Genomic DNA, 19,379 nt, shown 5'->3' with positions numbered 1-19,379 from the left:
GACATGAGGTAACGCGGTATTTAGGGTTTTATTTGGATGAGAAGCAGTCTTTCATACCACATGCAAGAACAATGACGGAAAAAGGACTGAGTATTATGCATAAAGTGGCGAGACTAAACAGTGCCTCCTTTAGGCTGCCGCTGAACGTTATGAGAGCGTATCACACTGCTCTATTTGAATCTATTACATGCTTTGCAGCTAGTGTCTGGGCACATCGGCTGCACCTAGGTACTCACGTAAACATAGTTAGGCGTGGCCAACGGAGTGTTCTGCTCCGATTGTCAGGGGCGTTCAATACCACTTCCATCGAAGCCTCGTGTGTTGTACTAGGTGTATGGCCAATTGATCTTACCATCAGGCAACGTGCGGCAGCCTACTGGTTGAGGAGAGGGGAAGAAGGGAAGGTAAGCCCATGACTGTGTGAGAGATCGCTCTCTAAGTTTTCATCCATTTTTAGGTTTCAAATATATATTTTAACTGTTTTTGTGACGATATTTACTATATAAGTGACTTATTAGTGGTTTCTTCATTCACCTTTGCATTTCTTGTGTTGTGGCCTGATATTTGTGAGTGTTTCGTATCGAGCAACTTAACCTCTTACCCGTGTTTACATTCCGCGCTGACCAGTTGCAACTGTAGCGGCGCATCGAAAGCTAAGTACTAATTAATTTTTTGTGTATAGTAGTTTATTTAGGAACTTTAATAGTCTTCAACCGGTGTTCTTGGTGTTTTCCGGTGAAATAACTTCAGAAGAAATTTTTGCGAACTGCTTTCAGTTTCGTTACTGTCAATAGACGTTTGATTTCCTTTCTGTGTTAGTATTTTGTTACTTCCCTTGTAGATCAAGTTTGTGATTATTGTAGTCAGTTTTTAACATCTTCTTATTGTAGTAGCGGAGCTTAGATAAAGTTGTTTTCTTGTTTCAATAATTGTAAAATTTTACCATGAGTGAGAAGTGTGGGCTTTGCCGTAGGTTCGTGAGTAGTGGATTGCGGTGTGAGACTTGTTCGAAGTATTTTCACTGGGGGGAATGCAGTGGGGAAGCCAGTGGGCATTCTGGTGAGATCCTCTCCTGGAACTGCAGGTTATGTAGCAAGAGTAAGTTGATAGAGGAGCAGGAGCGTAAGATCTGTGCCCTTCAGGTGCAGTTGAAAAACGCACAGGAGGAGCTAGATAGGATGAGGAGGGAGAAGGGGGTTGGGGAATGGGAGCTGGCTGTTTGCAAGAGATCTGCTAGGAGAAGGAGATTTTCAGATAGTTTTACTATTGGTGTTTGTAATAGATATGACCAACTGTCAGAGTCTAGTGGAGAGGAATCTCTAGTAGCTGTAGATGTAGGAAGTATGCAGCAGACCTCAGCAGTTACGGTGGCTAGGACAGTTGCAAAGTCTAAGAGAAAGAAGAAGGTTCTGCTGTTAGGTAGTTCTCATGGTAGAGGTGTAGGCCAGCAGTTGCAGGAAGTTTTGGGGAGTGAGTACCAGGTCACCAGCATTGTGAAGCCTAATGCAAGATTGGCTCAGGTGACTTTTAACATAGGGGGGTTATGTAGGGATTTTACTAAAGAGGATCAGGTAGTGATTGTGGGTGGGGCTGGTAATAGTATTGATAGGGATGGGGAGTATGACATAGATGGTGACCTGGAAAAGATAGCCACTCAGACTGGCAACACGAATGTGCATTTCGTGGAAATGTTTCAGCGTTACGATCGGCCTCATCTTAATACAGCCGTCAGGCGTAATAACATGAGACTTGGGGGTGCGCTGATGACAGAAGGCATGAGTCACATTTCAGTGGTATCGGTGGAGTCTATCAGTAGGACGGGTTTCTCTAGACATGGCCTGCACCTCAACAGGTATGGGAAGGGGAGATTGGCAAAACTTATAGGTGACAGCATAGGTGGGGGTGGTGGGATCACTCATGGGAAAATTCCGGTAGTTGTGGGTGTTAGAGCTGTACCTTTTTTAGATTGAAGTCAGCTGATAGGTATTCCTGCTTAAGGGAAGTCTCTCTAACAAAGAAACCACTTTCTACAAAGCTTGGGTATCCGATTAATGAGGGAATTAGTATATTTCATCAAAATATACAAGGCATTAGAGATAAAGTTAGTGAACTGCTTAAAGATGTTGACTCTGAAATTATTGGTATATCTGAACACTTCTTAAATAAGGAGATAATTCAGAGGCTTCCTTTACCAGGATACAGGTTGGCTGGCAGCTTTTCTAGGAGCTCTTTGCGGTGTGGGGGAGTAGCCATGTATGTGAAAAACGGTATCCCATTTGAGTCAATTGATGTTTCAAAGTACTGCACTGAAAAGGTGTTTGAATGTTGTGCAGGTGTGGTTAAATTTATGGAGCTAAACTTCTTACTGTTGTTATTTATAGATCCCCAGACTCCGATTTCACAACATTTTTGCTAAAGCTAGAGGATGTTCTTGGTTCACTTTATAGGAAATACAAAAAGTTAGTTATATGTGGTGACTTCAATATTAATTGTATAAGTGATTGTGCAAGGAAAAGGATGCTGGTAGACCTCCTTAATTCATATAATCTTATGCAAACCGTATTCTTTCCAACGAGAGTGCAAGGGAACAGTAGAACAACCATAGACAATATTTTTGTTCATTCGTCATTATTAGAAGGGCATTCTGTTAGCAAAAAGGTGAATGGCCTATCAGATCATGATGCACAAATTTTAAGTCTAAAAGATTTTTGTGCTGCAACACATGTTAAATATAGTTACCAACTTTTTAGGAAAGTTGATCCAGTTGCTGTACAGACTTTTGTAAACGTTATCAAGGAACAAGAGTGGCAAGATGTTTATAGTGCTGATACAGTAGATGATAAATATAACGCTTTCCTCAAGACTTTTCTCGTGCTCTTTGAAAGTTGCTTTCCGTTAGAACGTTTAAAACAGGGTACTAGCACAAACAGGCAGCCTGCGTGGCTGACTAAAGGGATAAGAATATCTTGTAGAACAAAGTGGCAATTATATCAAAACGTTAGAAACAGTCAAAATCTAAATGCAGCAGCCCATTACAAACAGTATTGTAAGGTGCTTAAAAAGTTATTAGGAAGGCAAAAAGTATGTGGTATGCAGATAGAATAGCTAAGTCTCAGGATAAAATTAAAACCATATGGTCAGTCGTAAAGGAAGTGGCTGGTCTGCAAAGACAGGTCGAGAATATAGAATCAGTGCGTAGAGGGGATGTCCGTGTTACTGATAAGTCGCAAATATGTACAGTACTTAATAATCACTTTCTGAATATAGCAGGTGAACTAAATAGAAACCTAGTCCCAACAGGGAATCATATAGCGCTCTTAGAAAAAAGTGTTCCGAGACTGTTACCTGAAATGCTCCTCCATGATACTGACAAGAGGGAGATTGAATTAATAATTAAATCACTAAAGACCAAGAACTCTCATGGATATGACGGGGTATCTAGCAGAATACTGAAGTATTGTTCCACGTATGTTAGCTCAGTACTTAGCCATATCTGTAACTTTTCCTTTAGGAGTGGTCGGTTTCCTGACCGATTAAAGTACTCGGTAGTGAAGCCACTTTATAAAAAGGGAGACAGGGATAATGTTGACAATTATAGACCTATTTCTATGCCATCGGTGTTTGCTAAAGTTATCGAGAGGGTTGTATATACAAGGTTACTGCAGCATTTAAATTCCCATAATTTGCTGTCAAATGTACAGTTTGGTTTTAGAAATGGCTTAACAACTGAAAATGCTATAGTCTCTTTTCTCTGTGAGGTTTTGGACGGATTAAATAAAAGGTTCCGAACGTTAGGTGTTTTCTTTGATTTAACGAAGGCTTTTCACTGTGTTGACCACAAAATATTACTGCAGGAGTTGGAACATTATGGAGTAAGGGGAGTAGCTTACAATTGGTTCGCCTCCTACTTTAAGAACAGAAAGCAGAAGGTAATCCTCCGCAATATTGAGAGTGGAAATGATGTTCAGTCCCAATGGGGCACTGTTAAATGGGGCGTTCCCCGAGGGTCGGTGCTGGGGCCACTGCTGTTTCTTATTTATGTAAATGATATGCCTTCGAGTATTACAGGTGATTCAAAAATATTTCTGTTTGCTGATGACACCACCTTGGTAGTGAAGGATCTTGTGTGTAATATTGAAACATTATCAAATAATGTAGTTCATGATATAAGTTCGTGGCTTGTGGAAAATAATTTGATGCTAAATCACAGTAAGACTCAGTTTTTACAGTTTCTAACCCACAATTCAACAAGAACTGACATTTTAATCAGACAGAATGGGCATGTTATAAGCGAGACGGAACAGTTCAAGTTCCTAGGCGTACGGATAGATAGTAAGCTGTTGTGGAAAGCCCATGTCCAGGATCTTGTTCAGAAACTAAATGCCGCTTTATTTACCATTAGAACAGTATCTGAAATAAGTGACATTTCAACACGAAAAGTAGTATACTTCGCATATTTTCATACGCTTATGTCATATGGTATTATTTTTTGGGGTAATTCTTCTGATTCAAAAAGGGTATTTTTGGCTCAAAAACGGGCTGTTCGAGCTATGTATGGTGTAAGTTCGAAAACCTCTTGTCGACCCCTATTCAATAGTCTGGGAATTCTGACATTGCCCTCACAGTATGTATTTTCTTTAATGTCGTCTGTTGTTAGCAATATTAGCTTATTCCCAAGAGTTAGCAGCTTTCACTCAGTTTTTACTAGGCAGAAATCAAATCTGCATGTGGAATGCACTTCCTTGACTCTTGTGCAGAAAGGAGTGCAGTATTCTGCCGCATCCATTTTCAATAAGCTACCACAAGAACTCAAAAATCTTAGCAGTAGCCCAAACACTTTTAAGTCTAAACTGAAGAGTTTCCTCATGGCTCACTCCTTCTATTCTGTCGAGGAGCTCCTGGAAGAGCTAAAAAATTAAGCAAATTCCAGTGTTACATTCTTGATTTTCTTTATTTAAACTAACGACTTGTCGCCTGGATATGTTTCTTATATTTCATTTTATCTGTTTCTACAATCGTGTTATAATTTCATGTATTGACTCGTTCCATGACCATGGAGACTTCTCCTAAATGTGGTCCCACGGAACAATAAATAAATAAATAAATAAAAAATAAATTACAGGGCAAAATCTAAGGAACATGAAGGATTTAAGAGACTGGAAGCTACAGACATGGCAGTCCGAATGGGAAGCGACAGACAAAGGACGACGAGTGTACAACTTTTTTCCTGATGTACGTGAGAGATTAAGATTGCGACAGTGTGATCCTACGCGCGGTATGGTCCATTTCCTGACGGGTCATGGACCATATCCTGCGCACTTACAAGATGGTACACCGGAACACGTCGTTCTACACTGTCACAGGCTTTCAAAGACACGACAACCAACTGTGAGTGAGGACTTATATAATCTAATAAGACAGCAGGAAGAGAGGGTGAGACTGAACAATTTAGGCAATGAAATTTCAAATGTACTCAATGTACAGTTTAGGGAGGATCGTCCTTATGCACAGGTCAGACAGGGTGCACAGGTTAGGCAGCATCAATGGAGTGACACTGACACAGACTCAAATACACAATCTGACCCAGATGAAGTTGTGAATGAGGACATGGAATGAAGGTCCTGGCATCCCAAGAGTGACTGGCTCGAAGTCAATTCCGAGCCCTCGCACTTGGGTGTTAATGTATACAGATAGATGTGTATTGTTGAAATAGAATTGTATAAATATTATGTATTGTCTGAAATTGTTCTTGTTTTCGTAACTAATGTTAATGTGATGATTTGTAACAAATGTAAGGTGCTCCTAAGATTATATATTAGTGCACATTTATCATGAACATGGTAGTATGGTTCTCGTTTGCATAGAGTAATGAATGTAGAGGTTCGAATGTACAGGAGCCACATCCACTAAGACAGGCTCGAGGATTTGCCGAGCCCTCATATGGGTGTGGCTTTCTGTGGAACCAGAGCTTGCAGTTCTTAGTCACACTGCCTTGGCCATCTGCCAAAGAAATAGATATTAAGTTTATATATATCATGTTAATTTCATTCTTCTCTGATTTTATATATTTTTAAATCTTAAATTTTCTAAATTGTTTTAGAGTTTTTTCTGCATTAACAATATAAATAAAAAAAGGGAATAACAAACAGAAGAAGGTTAGTGGCGCACCGAGGACGAAATCTGGTCCGCCTCCACGAGGCTAGGGACGCGCAACGGTGTGAGAACTTTTACGACCATCTAGAAGTTCTCACACCGGCTAAGAGACCATGAGTGCTACTAACGCTACATATTGTAGAAGACATACAACCCACCATAGCTACTACACGGTGGGTTATTCTGTAAGTTAAATGAAAAAAAAAAAAAAGGAATGTCCCTTTTGTATAATATCCCGATGCAATTTCTGTGTTTCATCGTCATTGTGAAGGTCCAAGGGATACAGTAATCCTGCACTGGTGCATCGGAATCTAATACTGGTCTCCCAGGAGCTGCTCAAACCACAAACTCTTAGAAGATTCACTCTTCTGGTCCTTATGTCAGCATTGTGCCTTTTGTATTCAATCCCAATGCGATTTCTGAGTTTCATGGTCAATGTGAAGGTCAAGGGATACAGTAAACCAGCACTGGGAAATCGGAATCTAATACTGGTTTCCCAGGAGCCGATAAACCACAAACTCTTAGAAGATTCACTTTCTTGTACTTAAGTCGGCATTGTGCCTTTTGCATTCAATCCCGATATGATCTCTGTGTTTTATGGTCAATGTGAAGGTCTAATTGATACAGTAAATCTGCACTGGGGCATCGGAATCTAATGCTGGTCTCCCACGAGCCGCTCAAAGCACAAACTCTTAGAAGATTCACTCTTCTTGTACTTAAGTCGGCATTGTGCATTTTGAATTCTATTTCATTGCGATTTCTGTGTTTCATGGTCAATGTGAAAGTCCAAGGGATCCAGTAATCCTACACTGGGGCATCGGAATCTAATACTGGTCTCCCAGGAGCCGTTCAAAGCACAAACCCTTAGAACAATAACTCATTATGTACTTAAGTCGTCAATGTGCCTTTTGTATTCAATCCCGATTCGATTTCTGTGTTTCATGGTCAATGTGATGGTCGAAGGTATACAGTAAATCCTGCAGTGGTGCATCGGAATCTAATACTGGTCTCCCAGAACCGCTCAAAGCACAAACTCTTACAAGATTGTCAAAATATCCACGGGTGTGCTGCCGGTCTATAGTGTCCAACGGGCACAATATTTCGGCGATCATACATGTCGCCATCATCAGGTGAACTGACGGACTGAGCTCCTGTGAACGTGCGGGCACGGTGATCCGTACGCTATGGCTGCTCAGAGGGAACTGGGTTCGGTCGCGGCGGCGGCCGATTTAAATACCCTCCGCCCGCGGCGCGCTCCCTCCGCCGTCCGCGCCCCGCGCCACGGTCGCGCGGTGGAACAGATTGCGACGGCGTCTGAGATGACGTCGGAGTGATGGCTCTGTCCGCCGTGGTCGTCACAACTATACGTTTGCTCGATTTACTCTTGATTAACCCGATCGCTGGTTCCCAAGCCTTGCTAAGATTATAGCCACAGTCACGGTTTATGAGGTCGTCATTGGTGCGAATTTCGATGGCCTCTCTAACAACGCTGTCCCAGTATCTCGACGTCTGTACCAGAATCCTCGTGCGGTCATATTCCATGGCGTGATTTTCCGACAAACAATGTTCAGCGACCGCCGACTTGCTCGGATACATCAGGCGAGTGTGCCTCTGGTGTTCACGGCATCGATCCTCGACGGTACGCATCGTCTGACCAATATACGACTTGCCACATTGACACGGAATCTGGTACACGCCGGCCTTCCTCAAACCGAGGTCATCTTTGGCGCTCCCCACCAGTGCACGAGTCTTATTTGGAGGACAAAACACAGTTCCGACCCGGTGTTTCTTCAGAATGCGAGCGATTTTCCCCGAGAGTGCGCCTGTGTATGGAATAAATGCAGTGCCTACCTCCTCCCTCGTGACTTCATCCATGGATGAACCACAAACTCTTAGATGATTCACGCTTCTTGTAGTTCAGTCGGCATTAAGCCTTTTGTATTGAATCCCGTTGTGATTTCTGTGTTTCATGGTCAATGTGAAGGTCCAAGGGATACAGTAAACCTGCACTGGTGCATCGTAATCTATTACTGGTCTCCCAGGGGCCGCTCAAACAAGAAACTCTTCGAAGATTCACTCTTCTTGTACTTAAGTCGGCATTATGCATTTTGTATTCAATCCCGATTATTTTGCGTGTTTCATGGCCAATGTGAAGGTAGAAGAGATACAGTAAACCTGCACTGGTGCATCGGAATGTAATACTGACATCCCAGGAGACGCTCAAACCACAAATTCTTAGAAGAATCATTCTTCTTGTGCTTAAGTTGGTTGGTCCCTTTTGTATTCACTCCCGATTCAAATTCTGTGTTTCATGGTCATTGAGAAGGTAGAAGGGATACAGTATTCCAGCATTGGTGCATCGGAATCTAATACTATTCTCCCAGGAGCCGCTCAAACCACAAACACTTAGAACATTCACTCTTCTTGTACTTAAGTCGGCATTGTGCAATTTGTATTCAATCCGGATGCGATTTCTGTGTTTCATGGTCAATGTGAAGGTCCAAGGGATACAGTAAACATGCACAGGTGCATCGGAATCTAATTCTGGTCTCCCAGAAGTCGATCAAACCACAAACTCTTGGAAGATTCCTCTTCTTGTACTTATGTCGGCATTGTTCCTTTTGTATTATATCCCGATGCAATTTCTGTGTTTCATCGTCAATGTGAAGGTCCAAGAGATACAGTAAACCTGCACTGGTCCATCGAAATCTAATACTGGTCTCCCAGGAGCCGCTCAAACCACAAACTCTTAGATGATTCACTCTTCATGTACATAAGTCGGCATTGTGCCTATTGTATTCAATCCCGATGCAATTTCTGTGTTTCAAGTCAATGTGAAAGACCAAGGGATGCAGTAAACCTGCACTGTTGCTTCGGATTCTAATACTGGTCTCCCAGAAGCCACTCAAACCACAAACTCTTAGAAGATTCATCCTTCTTGTACTTAAGTCGGCATTGTCCCTTTTGTATTCAATCCCGATGCGAATTCTGTGTTTCATCGTCAATATGAAGGTCCAACGGATACAGTACACCTGCACTCGTGCATCGGAATCTAATACTGGTCTCCCAGGAGCCGCACATAGCAGAAAATCTTAGATGATTCACTCTTCTTGTACTTAAGTTGGCATTGTCCCTTTTGTATCCAATCCCGATGCAAATTCTGTGTTTCATGGTCAATGTTAAGGTCCAAGGGATACAGTGAACCTGCACCGATGCATCGGAATCTAATACTCGTCTCCCAGGAGACGCTCAAACCCCAAATTCTTAGAAGATTCACTCTTCTTGTACTTAAGTTGGCATTGTCCCTTTTGTATTCAATCCCAATGCAATTTCTATGTTTCACGGTCAATGTGAAGATCCAACGGATACGGTAAAGCTGCACTGGTGCATCGGAACCTAATCCTGGTCACCCAGGAGCAGCTCACACCACAAACTCTTAGAAGATTCACTCTTCTTGTACTTAAGTCGGCAATGTCCCTGTTGTATATAATCGTGATGCATTTTCTGTGTTTCATGGTCAATGAGAAGGTCCAAGGTATACATAAACCTGCACTGGTGCATCGGAATTTAATACTGGTCTCCCAGGAGCCGCTCAAAGCACGAAATCCTAGAAGATTCACTCTTCTAGTACTTAAGTCGGCATCGTGCCTTTTGTATACCTTCCCGTGGCGATTTCTGTGTTTCATGGTCAATGTGAAGGTCCACGGGATACAGTAAACCTGCACTGGTGCATCGGAATCTGATACTAACCTCCCAGGAGCCGCTCAAACCACTAACACTTGGAAGAGTCACTCTACTTGTACTTAAGTCGGCATTTTCCCTTTTGTATTCAATCCCGATTCAAAATCTATGTTTGATGGTGAGAGTGAAAGTCCAATTCATACAGTAAGTCTCCACTGGTGCATCGCAATGTAATACTGGTCTCAGAGGAGCCGCTCAAAGCACAAACTCTTGGGAGATTTACTCTTCTTGTACTTAAGTCGTCATTGTGAATTTTGTATACCTTCGCGTTGCGATTTCTGTGTTTCGTTGCCAATGTGAAGGTCCAAGGAATACAGAAAACCTGCACTGGTGCATCAGAATCTAATACTGGTCTCCCAGTAGCCGCCCAAACCACAATCTCTTAGAAGATTCACTTTTCTCGTACTTAAGTCGGCATTGTCCCATTTGTATTCAATCCCGATGCAAACTCTGTGTTTCTTGGTCAATGTGATGGTCCAAGGGATAGAGAAAACCTGCACTGGTGCATCTGAAATTAATACTGGTCTCCCAGGAACCGCTCAAACCACAATCTCTTAGAAGATTCACTCTTGTTGTACTTAGGTCGGCATTGTCCCCATTGGATTAATTCCCGATGCGATTTCTGTGTTTCATGGTTAATGTGAATGTCCAAGACATACACAAATTCTGCACTAGTGCATCTGAATCAAATACTGGTCTCCCAGGAGCCGCTCGAACCACAAACTCTTAGAAGATTCACTCTTCTAGTACTTAAGGCGGCATTGTGCCCTTAGCAATCCATCCCATTGAGATTTCTGTGCTTCATGGTAAATGTGAAGGTCCAAGTGATATAGTAAACTTGCACTGGTACATGGGAATCTAATTCTGGTCCCCAGTAGCCGCTCTAACCACAAACTCTTAGAAGATTCACCCTTCTTGTTCTTAAGTCGTCATTGAGCTTTTGTATTCAATCTCGATGCATTTTCTGTGTTTCACGGTCAATGTGAAGGTCCAAGGGATACAGTCAATCTGCACTGGTGCATCAGAATCTAATACTTGCCTCCCAGGAGCCGCTCAAATCACAAACTCTTAGAAGCTTCCTCTTATTGTAGTTAAGTCGGCATTGTCCCTTTTGTATTCAATCCCAATACAATTTCTGTGTTTCATGGTCAATGTGAAGGACTAAGGGATACAGTAAACCTACACTGGTGCATCGGAATCTAATACTGGTCTCCCAGGAGCCGCTCAAACTACAAATCCTTAAAAGACTCACTCCTCTTGTAGATAAGTCGGCATTGTCCCTTTTGTATTCAATCCCGATGCAAAGTCTGTGTTTCCTGGTGAATGTTAAGGTCCAAGGGATAGAGTATACCGGCACTGGGGCATCGGAATCTAATACTGGTCTCCCAGGAGCCGCTCAAAACACAAACTCTTACAAGATTCACTCTTCTTGTACTTAAGTCGGCATTGTGCCTCTTGTATTCTATCCCGTTGCCTTTTCTGTGTTTCATGGTCAATGTGAAGGTCCAAGGGATACAGTAAAGCAGCAGTTGTGCACCGGAATCTAATAGCGGCCTCCCAAGAGCCGCTCAAACTGCAAACTCTTAGAAGTTTCTCTCTTCTTGTACTTAAGTCGTCATTGTCTCTTTTGTATACAATCCCGATGTAATTTCTGTGTTTTATGGTCAATGTGATGGTCCAATTGATACGATGAACCTGCACTGGTGCATCGGAATCTAATAGTGGTCTCCAAGGGGCCGCTCACGGTGCAAACTCCTAGATAATTCACGCTTATTGTACTTATGTCGGCGTGGTGCCTTTTGTATTCTATCCCGTTGCGATTTCTGTGTTTCATGGTCAATGAGAAGATAAAAGGGATACAGTAAACCTGCAATGGTGCATCGGAATCTAATACTCGTCTCCCAGGAGCAGCCCAAACCACAAACTCTTAGAAGATTCACTCTTCTTGTACTTAGTTCCGCATTGTCCCTCTTGTAATCAATCCCGATGCAACTTATGTGTTTCATGGTCACTGTGAATGTCCAAAAGATACAGTTAAACTGCACTGGTGCATCGGAATCTAATACTGGTCTCCCAGTAGCCGCCCAAACCACACACACTTGGAAGATTCACTCTTCTTGTACTTAAATCGCCATCGTCCCATTTATATTCAATCCCGATGCAAATTCTCTGTTTCATGGTCAATCTGAACGTCCAAGGGATACAGTAATGCAGCACTGGTGCATCGGAATCTAATACTGGTCTCCCAGGAGCCGCTCTAAGCACATACTCTTAGAAGATACACTCTTCTCGTACTTAAGTCGGCACTGTCCCTTTTGTATTCAATCCTGATGAGATTCCTGTGTTTCATGGTCAATGTGAATATCCAAGGGATACACTAAAATTGCACTGGTGCATCGGAATCTAATACTGGTCTCCCAGGAGCCGCTCAAACCACAAACTCTTAGAAGATTCACTCTTCTTGTACTTAAGTCGGCATTGTGCCTTTTGTATTCCATCACGATGCAAATTCTATGTTTCATGGTAAATGTGAAGGTCCAAGTTATACAGTTATCCTGCACTGGTGCATCGGTATCTGATATAGGTCTGCCAGGAGCCGCTCAAACCACAAACTCTTAGAAGATTCAGTCTTCTTGTCATTAAGTCGGCATTGTGTCATTTGTATTCAATTACAATGCGATATCTGTGTTTCATGGTCAATGTTAAGTCCAAGGAATACAGTAAACCTGCACTGATGCATCGGAATCTAATACTGGTGTCCCAGGTGCCGTTCAAGTCACAATATCTTAGAAGATTCACTGCTCTTGTACTTAAGTCGGCATTGTGCCATTTTCATTCAATCCCGATGCGATATCTGTGTTTCATGGTCAATATAAAGGTACAAGGGATAAAGTAAATTCTGCACTGGTGCATCGCAATCTAATACTGGTCTCCCAGCAGCCGCTCAAACCACAAACTCTTAGAGGATTCACGCTTCTTGTAGTTCAGTCGGCATTAAGCCTTTTGTATTCAAACCCGTTGTGATTTCTGTGTTTCATTGTCAATGTGAAGGTCCAAGGGATACAGTAAACCTGCACTGGTGCATCGTAATCTATTACTGGTCTCCCAGGGGCCGCTCAAACAAGAAACTCTTCGAAGATTCACTCTTCTTGTACTTAAGTCGGCATTATGCGTTTTGTATTCAATCCCGATTATTTTGCGTGTTTCATGGCCAATGTGAAGGTAGAAGAGATACAGTAAACCTGCACTGGTGCATCGGAATGTAATACTGACATCCCAGGAGACGCTCAAACAACAAGTTCTTAGAAGAATCATTCTCCTTGTGCTTAAGTTGGCTTGGTCTTTTTTGTATTCACTCCCGATTCAAAGTCTGTGTTTCATGGTCATTGTGAAGGTCGAAGGGATACAGTATACCAGCATTGGTGCATCGGAATCTAATACTATTCTCCCAGGAGCCGCACAAACCACAAACTCTTAGAACATTCACTCTTCTTGTACTTAACTCGGCATTGTGCAATTTGTATTCAATCCCGATGCGATATCTGTGGTTCATGGTCAATGTGAAGGACCAAGCGATACAGTAAACCTGCACTGGTGCATCAGAATCTAATACTCGTCTCCCAGTAGCCGCCCAAACCACAATCTCTTAGAAGATTCACTCTTCTCGTACTTAAGTCGGCATTGTCCCATTTGTATTCAATCCCGATGCAAACTCTGTGTTTCTTGGTCAATGTGATGGTCCAAGGGATAGAGAAAACCTGCACTGGTGCATCGGAATTTAATACTGGTCTCCCAGGAACCGCTCAAACCACAATCTCTTAGAAGATTCACTCTTGTTGTACTTAGGTCGGCATTGTCCCCATTGGATTAATTCCCGATGCGATTTCTGTGTTTCATGGTTAATGTGAATGTCCAAGAGATACACAAATTCTGCACTAGTGCATCTGAATCAAATACTGGTCTCCCAGGAGCCGCTTGAACCACAAACTCTTAGAAGATTCACTCTTCTAGTACTTAAGGCGGCATTGTGCCCTTTGCAATCCATCCCATTGAGATTTCTGTGCTTCATGGTAAATGTGAAGGTCCAAGTGATATAGTAAACTTGCACTGGTACATGGGAATCTAATACTGGTCCCCAGTAGCCGCTCTAACCACAAACTCTTAGAAGATTCACCCTTCTTGTTCTTAAGTCGTCATTGAGCCTTTTGTATTCAATCTCGATGCATTTTCTGTGTTTCATGGTCAATGTGAAGGTCCAAGGGATACAGTCAATCTGCACTGGTGCATCGGAATCTAATACTTGCCTCCCAGGAGCCGCTCAAATCACAAACTCTTAGAAGCTTCCTCTTATTGTAGTTAAGTCGGCATTGTCCCTTTTGTATTCAATCCCAATACAATTTCTGTGTTTCATGGTCAATGTGAAGGACCAAGGGATACAATAAACCTGCACCGGTGCATCGGAATCTAATACTGGTCTCCCAGGAGCCGCTCAAACTATAAATCCTTAAAAGACTCACTCCTCTTGTAGATAAGTCGGCATTGTCCCTTTTGTATTCAATCCCGATGCAAAGTCTGTGTTTCCTGGGGAATGTTAAGGTCCAAGGGATAGAGTATACCGGCACTGGGGCATCGGAATCTAATACTGGTCTCCCAGGAGCCGCTGAAAACACAAACTCTTACAAGATTCACTCTTCTTGTACTTAAGTCGGCATTGTGCCTCTTGTATTCTATCCCGTTGCCTTTTCTGTGTTTCATGGTCAATGTGAAGGTCCAAGGGATACAGTAAACCTGCAGTTGTGCAACGGAATGTAATACCGGCCTCCCAGGAGCCGCTCAAACTGCAAACTCTTAGAAGTTTCTCTCTTCTTGTACTTAAGTCGTCATTGTCTCTTTTGTATACAATCCCGACGTAATTTCTGTGTTTCATGGTCAATGTGATGGTCCAATTGATACGATGAACCTGCACTGGTGCATCGGAATCTAATAGTGGTCTCCAAGGGGCCGCTCACGGTGCAAACTCCTAGATAATTCACGCTTATTGTACTTATGTCGGCGTGGTGCCTTTTGTATTCTATCCCGTTGCGATTTCTGTGTTTCATGGTCAATGAGAAGATAAAAGGGATACAGTAAACCTGCAATGGTGCATCGGAATCTAATACTCGTCTCCCAGGAGCAGCCCAAACCACAAACTCTTAGAAGATTCACTCTTCTTGTACTTAGTTCCGCATTGTCCCTCTTGTAATCAATCCCGATGCAACTTATGTGTTTCATGGTCACTGTGAATGTCCAAAAGATACAGTTAAACTGCACTGGTGCATCGGAATCTAATACTGGTCTCCCAGTAGCCGCCCAAACCACACACACTTGGAAGATTCACTCTTCTTGTACTTAAATCGCCATCGTCCCATTTATATTCAATCCCGATGCAAATTCTGTGTTTCATGGTCAATCTGAAGGTCCAAGGGATACAGTAATGCAGCACTGGTGCATCGGAATCTAATACTGGTCTCCCAGGAGCCGCTCTAAGCACATACTCTTAGAAGATACACTCTTCTCGTACTTAAGTCGGCACTGTCCCTTTTGTATTCAATCCTGATGAGATTCCTGTGTTTCATGGTCAATGTGAATATCCAAGGGATACACTAAAATTGCACTGGTGCATCGGAATCTAATACTGGTCTCCCAGGAGCCGCTCAAACCACAAACTCTTAGAAGATTCACTCTTCTTGTACTTAAGTCGGCATTGTGCCTTTTGTATTCCATCACGATGCAAATTCTATGTTTCATGGTAAATGTGAAGGTCCAAGTTATACAGTTATCCTGCACTGGTGCATCGGTATCTGATATAGGTCTGCCAGGAGCCGCTCAAACCACAAACTCTTAGAAGATTCAGTCTTCTTGTCATTAAGTCGGCATTGTGTCATTTGTATTCAATTACAATGCGATATCTGTGTTTCATGGTCAATGTTAAGTCCAATGGATACAGTAAACCTGCACTAATGCATCGGAATGTAATACTGGTGTCCCAGGTGCCGTTCAAGTCACAATATCTTAGAAGATTCACTGCTCTTGTACTTAAGTCGGCATTGTGCCATTTTCATTCAATCCCGATGCGATATCTGTGTTTCATGGTCAATATAAAGGTACAAGGGATAAAGTAAATTCTGCACTGGTGCATCGGAATCTAATACTGGTCTCCCAGCAGCCGCTCAAACCACAAACTCTTAGAACATTCACTCTTCTTGTACTTAACTCGGCATTGTGCAATTTGTATTCAATCCCGATGCGATATCTGTGGTTCATGGTCAATGTGAAGGACCAAGCGATACAGTAAACCTGCACAGGTGCATCGGAATCTAATTCTGGTCTCCCAGGAGTCGCTCAAACCACAAACTCTTGTAAGATTTCTCTTCTTGTACTTATGTCGGCATTGTCCCTTTTGTATTATATCCCGATGCAATTTCTGTGTTTCATCGTCAATGTGAAGGTCCAAGGGATACAGTAAACCTGCACTGGTGCATCAGAATCTAATACTGGTCTCCCAGGAGCCGCTCAAACCACAAACTCTTAGATGATTCACTCTTCATGTACTTAAGTCGGCATTGTGCCTATTGTATTCAATCCTGATGCAATTTCTGTGTTTCAAGTCAATGTGAAAGACCAAGGGATGCAGTAAACCTGCACTGTTGCTTCGGATTCTAATACTGGTCTCCCAGAAGCCACTCAAACCACAAACTCTTAGAAGATTCATCCTTCTTGTACTTAAGTCGGCATTGTCCCTTTTGTATTCAATCCCGATGCGATTTCTGTGTTTCATCGTCAATGTGAAGGTCCAACGGATACAGTACACCTGCACTCGTGCATCGGAATCTAATACTGGTCTCCCAGGAACCGCACATAGCAGAAAATCTTAGACGATTCACTCTTCTCGTACTTAAGTTGGCATTGTCCCTTTTGTATCCAATCCCGATGCAAATTCTGTGTTTCATGGTCAATGTTAAGGTCCAAGGGATACAGTGAACCTGCACCGGTGCATCGGAATCTAATACTGGTCTCCCAGGAGCCGCTCAAACCACAAATTCTTAGAAGATTCACTCTTCTTGTACTTAAGTTGGCATTGTAACTTTTGTATTCAATCCCAATGCAATTTCTATGTTTCACGGTCAATGTGAAGATCCAACGGATACAGTAAAGCTGCACTGGTGCATCGGAATCTAATCCTGGTCTCCCAGGAGCAGCTCACACCACAAACTCTTAGAAGATTCACTCTTCTTGTACTTAAGTCGGCAATGTCCCTGTTGTATATAATCGTGATGCATTTTCTGTGTTTCATGGTCAATGAGAAGGTCCAAGGTATACAGTAAACCTGCACTGGTGCATCCGAATTTAATACTGGTCTCCCAGGAGCCCCTCCAAGCACGATATCCTAGAAGATTCACTCTTCTAGTACTTAAGTCGGCATCGTGCCTTTAATATACCTTCCCGTGGCGATTTCTGTGCTTCATGGTCAATGTGAAGGTCCACGGGATACAGTAAACCTCCACTGGTGCATCGGAATCTGATACTAACCTCCCAGGAGCCGCTCAAACCACTAACTCTCGGAAGAGTCACTCTACTTGTACTTAAGTCGGCATTTTCCCTTTTGTATTCAATCCCGATTCAAAATCTATGTTTGATGGTGAGAGTGAAAGTCCAATTCATACAGTAAGCCTCCACTGGTGCATCGCAATGTAATACTGGTCTCAGAGGAGCCGCTCAAAGCACAAACTCTTGGGAGATTTACTCTTCTTTTACTTAAGTCGTCATTGTGAATTTTGTATACCATCGCGTTGCGATTTCTGTGTTTCTTTGCCAATGTGAAGGTCCAAGGAATACAGAAAACCTGCACTGGTGCATCAGAATCTAATATTGGTCTCCCAGTAGCCGCCCAAACCACAATCTCTTAGATTATTCACTCTTCTCGTACTTAAGTCGGCATTGTCCCATTTGTATTCCATCCCGATGCAAACTCTGTGTTTCATGGTCAATGTGAAGGTCCAAGGGATAGAGAAAACCTTCACTGGTGCATCGGAATTTAATACTGGTCTCCCAGGAACCGCTCAAACCACAATCTCTTAGAAGATTCACTCTTGTTGTACTTAGGTCGGCATTGTCCCCATTGGATTAATTCCCGATGCGATTTCTGTGTTTCACGGTTAATGTGAATGTCCAAGAGATACACAAATTCTGCACTAGTGCATCTGAATCAAATACTGGTCTCCCAGGAGCCGCTCAAACCACAAACTCTTAGAAGATTCACTCTTCTTGTACTTAAGGCGGCATTGTGCCCTTTGCAATCCATCCCATTGAGATTTCTGTGCTTCATGGTAAATGTGAAGGTCCAAGTGATATAGTAAACTTGCACGGGTACATGGGAATCTAATACTGGTCCCCAGTAGCCGCTCTAACCACAAACTCTCAGAACACTCACCCTTCTTGTTCTTAAGTCGTCATTGAGCCTTTTGTATTCAATCTCGATGCATTTTCTGTGTTTCATGGTCAATGTGAAGGTCCAAGGGATACAGTCAATCTGCACTGGTGCATCGGAATCTAATACTTGTCTCCCAGGAGCCGCTCAAATCACAAACTCTTAGAAGCTTTCTCTTATTTTTGTTAAGTCGGCATTGTCCCTTTTGTATTCAATCCCAATTCAATTTCTGTGTTTCATGGTCAATGTGAAGGACCAAGGGATACAGTAAACCTGCACTGGTGAATCGGAATCTAATACTGGTCTCCAAGGAGCCGCTCAAACTACAAATCCTTGAAAGACTCACTCCTCTTGTAGATAAGTCGGCATTTTCCCTTTTGTATTCAATCCCGATGCAAAGTCGGTGTTTCCTGGTGAATGTTAAGGTCCAAGGGATAGAGTATACCGGCACTGGTGCATCGGAATCTAATACTGGTCTCCCAGGAGCCGCTCAAAACACAAACTCTTACAAGATTCACTCTTCTTGTACTTAAGTCGGCATTGTGCCTCTTGTATTCTATCCCGTTGCCTTTTCTGTGTTTCATGGTCAATGTGAAGGTCCAAGGGATACAGTAAACCTGCAGTTGTGCACCGGAATGTAATACCGGCCTCCCAGGAGCCGCTCAAACTGCAAACTCTTAGAAGTTTCTCTCTTCTTGTACTTAAGTCGTCATTGTCTCTTTTGTATACAATCCCGATGTAATTTCTGTGTTTCATGGTCAATGTGACGGTCCAATTGATACGATGAACCTGCACTGGTGCATCGGAATCTAATAGTGGTCTCCAAGGGGCCGCTCACGGTGCAAACTCCTAGATAATTCACGCTTATTGTACTTATGTCGGCGTGGTGCCTTTTGTATTCTATCCCGTTGCAATTTCTGTGTTTCATGGTCAATGAGAAGATAAAAGGGATACAGTAAACCTGCAATGGTGCATCGGAATCTAATACTCGTCTCCCAGGAGCAGCCCAAACCACAAA

The sequence above is a fragment of the Schistocerca americana genome, chromosome 1 (genome assembly GCF_021461395.2).
Source record: "Schistocerca americana isolate TAMUIC-IGC-003095 chromosome 1, iqSchAmer2.1, whole genome shotgun sequence".
Classification (NCBI taxonomy): domain Eukaryota; kingdom Metazoa; phylum Arthropoda; class Insecta; order Orthoptera; family Acrididae; genus Schistocerca; species Schistocerca americana.
The sequence above is the reverse complement of the archived record's forward strand: the minus strand, read 5'-3'. Positions refer to the sequence as shown.